Source organism: Leuciscus leuciscus, assembly GCF_965113295.1.
Source record: "Leuciscus leuciscus genome assembly, chromosome: 25".
Classification (NCBI taxonomy): Eukaryota; Metazoa; Chordata; class Actinopteri; order Cypriniformes; family Leuciscidae; genus Leuciscus; species Leuciscus leuciscus.
In genome coordinates, this window is record NC_138724.1 from 8,561,094 (window position 1) to 8,568,543 (window position 7,450).

Below are 7,450 nucleotides of genomic sequence, written 5' to 3' on the forward strand. Positions count from 1 at the left end.
TGACTTGAACATAGAAGGGTAAACATACGACATCCATACAACCATAGATATCATATAATAAAGGCTAGATGTCTTAAGGCGGAGTCACTTCCGGCATCACCGGCGTCCATCTTGCCACAGGGAAGCTGAATTAAGGTGAGTGATCAGCACGCACACAAATCCTCTTATCTCGCTGAAATCTTGACGGATTTACAAACGGTTTGGTTTCTTACAAACGTTATTAACGTGGCTATAATTCTTTCATATGGAAGTCCATTGTTATAATTATTCATATGTATGCAGTGTCATAACTACATCTCTGACGTTTATATCAAACCAAACCGTTTGAAAATCGGTAGAAAATTGAGCAAGTTATGGTTATTTAAAAGTACATGCACCATGTTACGAGTGAGCGAGCACCCTGTGGTAAGATGGCCGCCGTGTGCGGACGTCGAGCTCCATTGGCCAGCAGCGCGCACGAGACATCTAGCCTTTATTATATGATATCTATGCATACAACGACGAACCAGTTTCAGGATTCTTCTTCTTCTTCTCTTGATTAATGGCGGATTGCAAACAACTTTTAGGTGCATACCGCCACCTAGGACTAGAAGTGTGTAACATCATGCTATTTTAATTGTTCTCATATTCTAGCCATCAACCCTGTGTCTTTAAGAAATTTAAAAAGTGCCATTCTGGTGATTCCAGTATCCCCATTAGATTCCACTCCCACCCTGCTTCCTGAACCCCATCTTAAAACACCTGTCTTTCCACCTCATATAATATACAGTGCAATATGACATGCTCAGCATTCACAGATTTTACTATTCCTTTTCCCCATTAAAAACAAGGTGCCATTCAATCCTGTGTGGTCCACTCTCAGTCTTGTCATTATAATTTCCTCCCGCCTAGTCCTTTCCTTATCATTTTTAATACTGACAGATTTTTGTATTTTATGATATCCTCTTTTATTTTGTGTCTTCTTCCCATAATTTTTGCCATATTTCCATACCTTTCTTTCTAATCACTGATTTTCCTTTTCCTTTTCCAAGTGGAATTGGAACTGTTATTTCCTGCTGTAATGCACCTTTTGCAAGTTTATCTGCACTCTCATTCCCTTTCACTCCCTTATGTGCTGTTGATAACTTTTTTGCATTTTGTTTCTAAGTGCTTTATGTGTGTTTTCCATGTATATTTACTATCAAGCCATAAACCCAGGTAATTAAATTCATTTACTTTCTCCATTGGTTGCTGATATAATGCTAACTTTCCAACCAGACACTTGCGTTTGTTCGTGAACATCATGTAACAGGATTTGTTTGTGGATATCTTAAACCCCCACACATATGACCACTTTTCTACTTTCTCTACTGCTTTCCTTATGTTCTCTAACACGTATGCCACATTCCTTCCTCTCATCCATATGGCCCCATCATCTGCATATAGCACTGATTTGATGTGTTCATCTAAATTTGAAAACATGTCATTTATCATAATGTTAAACAATACAGGGCTGATTGCACTCCGTGGGAGACCATTGTTTACAAGCATAACTGTAAAATTTGCCCTAAAACGCTTAAAAAGGCATAATCACAATAAATTGGATGCTGTTCTTGAACCATTTGGAGTATATGCATGGTTTTGGTCTCTTTTGAAAAGGGACACTTTGAGGTTTGTTCCTAAACAGTCAGAATCACTGTAATAGAACTTTGCACACACTAATTCAGACATTTTAAAATCCACATCTAACGTTGATATACCATCCTCCCTCTTAAGCTTCACATCCTTATTCTCTCTGAGTGCAAGTTCTTTCTGCTGCTTATGAATATATGTAAGGTGATCACCACTGTGCACTCCCACAAATGCCCTACCCAAACACCACAGCCTTTTCTTTGTCAGTCACTACCACCTTTTCACCATCAATCAAAGCTGGAACTTTAACTTTCCTTTTCCCACTCATTCTCTTAAGCATTGACCATATATCACCCAACTCTACCCCTATGGTGGAACAGAACTCTCTCCAGTTTATCTTTTTAGTATATTTAATTGTCCTCCGTGCCACAGCCGTTTTCTTTTGATATTCCATAATATTCTCTTGTAACAGATTCTTCTTCAACGTTCTCAATGCCTTGTTTTGCTCTTTTACAGCTCTTCCTACCCTTTGTTGTTCTTTTTGGAATACTCAAAATTGCTGCATTTGAAATGTGTTCAGTAATTTGCTTTGCGCATTATACGCACTATGCTCTCCTCCACAGTTACAGCATTAATCTTTGCATCTTTTTCACATTTACCATACTCATGCTGACCTCCACATCTAGCACACCTTAGCTTTCCTTTGCACTTCTGTTCTGTGTGCCCCATTCTTTGGCTTTTATAGCATCTGAGAGGTTTAGGATCATGCTGTAATTCATGTATCCCATTTGTACTGACTTCGGGAGGGTTCTCTCGAATTGCACTACCACAGATAACGTTTCTTTTAATAATCCATCTCGTTTAGTTTTTAGCCGTGTTGCCTCAACTATTTTGCCTCCCTGAATCTCTTTTTTGACATCTTCCACTGACATAGTCAATGGAACTCCTGATATAACTCCTCTCAACTTTGCCATTGCTCCTGGGATGTGAGCCTTTATCCTTTCCCCTTGAAGTGAGGACATACTAAGAATCTGTTCTTGTTGTTGTTTGTTGATTGCATGTATCAGTATTCTTTTATTATTCATAAACCTTGCTAATTTAATTTCTTTCTCTCAAAGCCCTTTTCATTCTTGTAGATCTGGATATCATCCAATTTCATCCTCATCTGAACTATTTGACATGACGTTACATTCACAGTACAGTTTATTCAGATCCTTGCCTGGTGGTTTGTGAAGCTAGCAGAACGTGTGCAATGTATATTATGAGAAAAAGAGTGTTTTTTGACCTTTGATGCATGTAAACCTGTTGTAGGAGACCTCCAAAACAAAATTAGGAACCTTTAAAATAGCATAATAGGGGTGCTTTAAAGTTGACTAGTCTGTGCAACCCCAACTATTTACAAGGGCTGTCATAACTAGCGCGTTCATTTTGTGATAAATAATTTTTCAAATATTTATGAAACCAAAAAAAAAAAAAAAAATGTCCATCATATTTTGGCTAGCGTTACATTATATGATCACTCTCTCATTCATGCAAATGCTTTTAAACCATTCAAGCACGACAAGGCACAAAAGAGAACTAAGTGCGGTACTGGTGCGCGTCTGTGAATCTCCTGTCTGTGTGACGCACACGACTTGTGCGCACAGAACCTATAGGGTGGCAGGGGAAGGCAGGACGTGTTCCAGGTCTCTGGTGAAGTGCACTCTTGGCCCAAAACCATCGGATGTAATCCATGACATCCTACGCAAGCCGAGGAAGCTACGGAGAAGCCTACAGGCTACAGGTCTGTGTTTATATTAACAACCGGTGGTGCAACAACATCAAGATCCACGATAAGGTTTGCACACCTCACATTGAAATGCTGACTATTTCGCTTGAACCCTACTACCTCCCTCAGGAATTTCCCACGGTGGTTGTCAGCTGTGTTTATTTCCTGCCTGGCATTAATACCAACACGGCAGCTGGGCTAGCAGCCCAGAATGTTCATGCTATGTTGAGCAAATATCCTGACACTCCGGTGTTTTATATGTGGATTATATCATCCTTTAAACAGTATGTAGATTCCCCCACAGGGAAGGAAAATGTGTTAGATTTGTGTTATGGGAGCATATAAACAACGCATATACTACTCAAGTGCATCCCCTATTAGGCTCCGCAGACCACAACATCACCTTCTTGCTTCTGCAATATAGACAAATGCTGAAGAGGGAAAAAACAGCCACTCGCAGCATCACCCAGTGGTCAGAGGACACAACTGTGCAACTCCATGCACAGACAGTATTTTTGATGGCAACCTTGATATAAAAACTGAGACAAAACCGGACTACATCAAGTTTTGTACGACAACCACTATCCTTGTCAAAAGTGTAAGAAAATATCCCAACTCCAGACCACGGATGACCCACCAAATAAAACTCAAATTCAAGAAGAAACAACAAGCATTTAATCGCAAGGACTGTCTTTCACTAAGAGACATTAACCGTTCTGTGAAAAATCTAATCAAAGAGGTAAATTGCATATAAGGACAAATTAGAACAGGATTTCAGTAGCATGAACACCAGACAGGCCTTTCAGAAAGTGAAAACACTGGAATCACTTCGAAAGCCAGCACTCCTACACCTTCTGACCCCAACTCGTTCACCAAAGACCTGAACAATTTTGATGTCAGGAACTCATCCTGCACACATGGCAAAAACTCTCCACCCCTCACTGCCCTCTCTCCATCAATGGCCAGTCAGGCATTATGGCATTATTTTCAGGGTTTTAGACTTATGTTTGGCCACTAGAGGCCCCCATTGCGTCTCTTGTTGGTTTTCAGTCTCTGTCATTATGTCTTATTGTTGTCACCTGTGCCTTGTTCCCTATTTGTGTATTTAAGTCACCCTTCTCCTGAGTACTTTACTCAGTGTTTCCAGTACCATGACCATGTCTAGGTCATTCTCTTTCTGTGCCTCTTTTGGAGTCATCTAAATCGTCTTTGTGGGCCTGGTATGGTTCCTTTGTTTTATTGACTTTTGCTCACAGAGTACTCACAGATCTTCTTTGTGAACTTTTTTTCAAATTCCTTCTGGATTTACTTGGTGGACTTTTGGGATTTACTTTTTGGAACTGTTGTCAAACTGTTTTTGGATATTTTTTTTTTCGAGTTTACTTTTTGTACTTATCCTAAGTTTGGATGTTCCTTTTCATCAAATAAAAGATTTGAAGACTTTTCCCCAGAACTGTCATCTGGTTTTCTGCATTTGGGTTCACCTTTTTGACTGTTCAAGTTTTCACATTGGTCTTAACCCTGTGTTTCTGACAATTATTTTGGATAATAAATTGAGTTTTGATCATCACGTCACGGACATTCATAGATGTTGCCAACAAAGACTATTTGTCATAGGTAAACTCAAGGTTCTTTCAGTCAAACCACACCTCCTGTTTCTCTTGTACCGTAGTATCATTGAACCCATCCTGCTGTACTGTGCCACCTGCTTTTTCATGCTCTCTCTCACCAATAGAAACAAGCTCCTTAAAATCACTAACATTTCCTTAAAAATCGTGTATTTATGTGTACAATATGTGTATTTTTTTGCAGTATGTGCATATTATGCGTGCTGAATGTTGCTTCTGGTACAGTCTGTGAAAACAAATTTCCTCTATCGAGGACAATAAAGAATGAATCTGAATCTGGGAAAGCCACTTCAGACAGCGCATGAGTACCACAATGAGTTATCTTTCACTTTCGAACGGACAGAAACACACACATTTATGCCAAAATGTCTGTTTAGTTGAGTATCCTCGTAAGCACAGTCTTTTAAATTAGTTAAATGAAGTCCTAAATGAACAGAAAGAGTTATGAGAAAATGGGATGCATGCCAGATCTCGGATGCGGCAGGTCTTAAAGGGACAGCAGTCTAATAACTGTCAATAATGGTAATCAAAGAACAAAAGAAAAAGAGAAAATCACTCACTGCTTTTGACTGAATAACTTTTGTAGCTTTAATAAGTATAAATATATATTTAATTTATAATTTATGCAGTGAAGACTGTGAAGTGTTTGATAACTTTATTCATTTCTGTATATTTCCTTCCTGTAAGACCTACCTGAAAATCTTAAAGCACTGTTTACAGGGCTATAGGTCAAAAACAATGAAAACAATAACTTTTTGTGAATTTTGGCAGGGCAAGTAAAAATCTGAAATGGTCTGACTGGGGCAATGGAAAAAATCCATATTGTTGAGCCCTGATATATTTAAGGTCAATTAGCCTGGATGCCAGCCGAACTTAGCCCCGCCCACAACATTTGAGGTCGGGAAGTTCGGTCTGGACTTGATCCGTTGTGGAGCAACTATGCTCGAACCAGAGCTGTTCGGACCAATCAAATTGTCAGGAAGGGCTTTATACGATGATGGACAGATGATTAACAGGAACGTAATCATCCACGTCACCAAAGAGCGCTTGGGTTGCGATAAGATTTGTTTGCTGTATTGTCGAGTTCTAAACCTAAACGGAGAACTTGTTCATATATGCATTCACCTTTACTATTTCTCTCAAAAATGATGATCATGTTGGTAAGTACTCCGTGTATCCTTAAATTCTTTTTACAACACCGGCAAAGATCGTTTACACTCATCTTCTTCTTCTACTTCTTCCAGCGTGCGTGCAGTTGACTTCTGTTGACAACTATGCATCGCTCAACATACGTCACTTATTCCATTGCTCTGATTGGTTTTAGGTCTATCCAAGAGTGCAGAGGCATTTTCTTTCCTGGTTCGGTTGAAACACGCCCCATAATCACAGCCCAATGGAGCAGTATCAGACTCATATTCTGACTAGAATCTGAGTATGATGACGTCAGGCTACAGGTCAATGTGACATTTATTATAATGGGCTAATGTGAAGATTGTTTTAAGTTCACTTAAATTAAAAGTTGCCAATCGTGTTTGGATTGTCCCTATTAAATAAACTGCATTTGGATCCTCAACCTTCTTGTCTCAGAGCAGTGCGTGACAGAAGACTTTGCCACTAAGGATCCAGCAGTACGTTTCATCTGCCTTCGTCAAGGAACTTGTGCGCTCGAGGACCACATTCAGGACTTTTAAGGTATTGCCAATTTCACTAACCTCCCAGACTATGCTCTCATTGACTTCTTTTGTTATGGACTTAACAACGCTTTACAATCCACACTTATCCGTGATAGTCCTCGAGGATCACTGAGCGAGTTCCTAGATTATGCCCTTCATTTGACTGGTTCCTCCTTCACTGTCGGGGAGTTTGAGGAGGACGTTTCCCTTTGACATTTTTTTGGGAGGGGGCATTATGCACCAACTTCTGGTGGCCGCGGAGCTTGGCCCACCAAGTTCACCACCATGTCCAGTAAAGATGCCTGCTGAGCCTGAGCTTTTTCCTGTCAAGATGGCCGCCCTTCCAGAGTCCTAGAAACAAGATGGCTGCCCTTCCAGAGTCCTCAAACAAGATTGAAGTCCTTCCAGAGTCCTTGAACAAGATGGCTGCCACGCCTGAGTCAGCTCCGGATGATACAGTGCTGATCATCATGGCCATGGCTATTTTGTGTGTGTGGGCAGCACACACATCAACTCCACAACATGACCCCAGAGCCAAGATGGCCGCCACCATTCCAGAGCCCTCGGACAAGATGGCCGCCGCCATTCCAGAGCCCTCAGACAAGATTGCCAGCATTCCAGAGCCCTCGAACAAGATGGCTGCCGTTCCAGAGCCCTCAGACAAGATGGCTGCCGTTCCAGAGCCCTTGGACAAGATGGCAGCCTCTACGCCTGTGTCTTCTGACAAGATGGCAGCCTCTACGCCTGTGTCTTCCGACAAGATGGCAGCC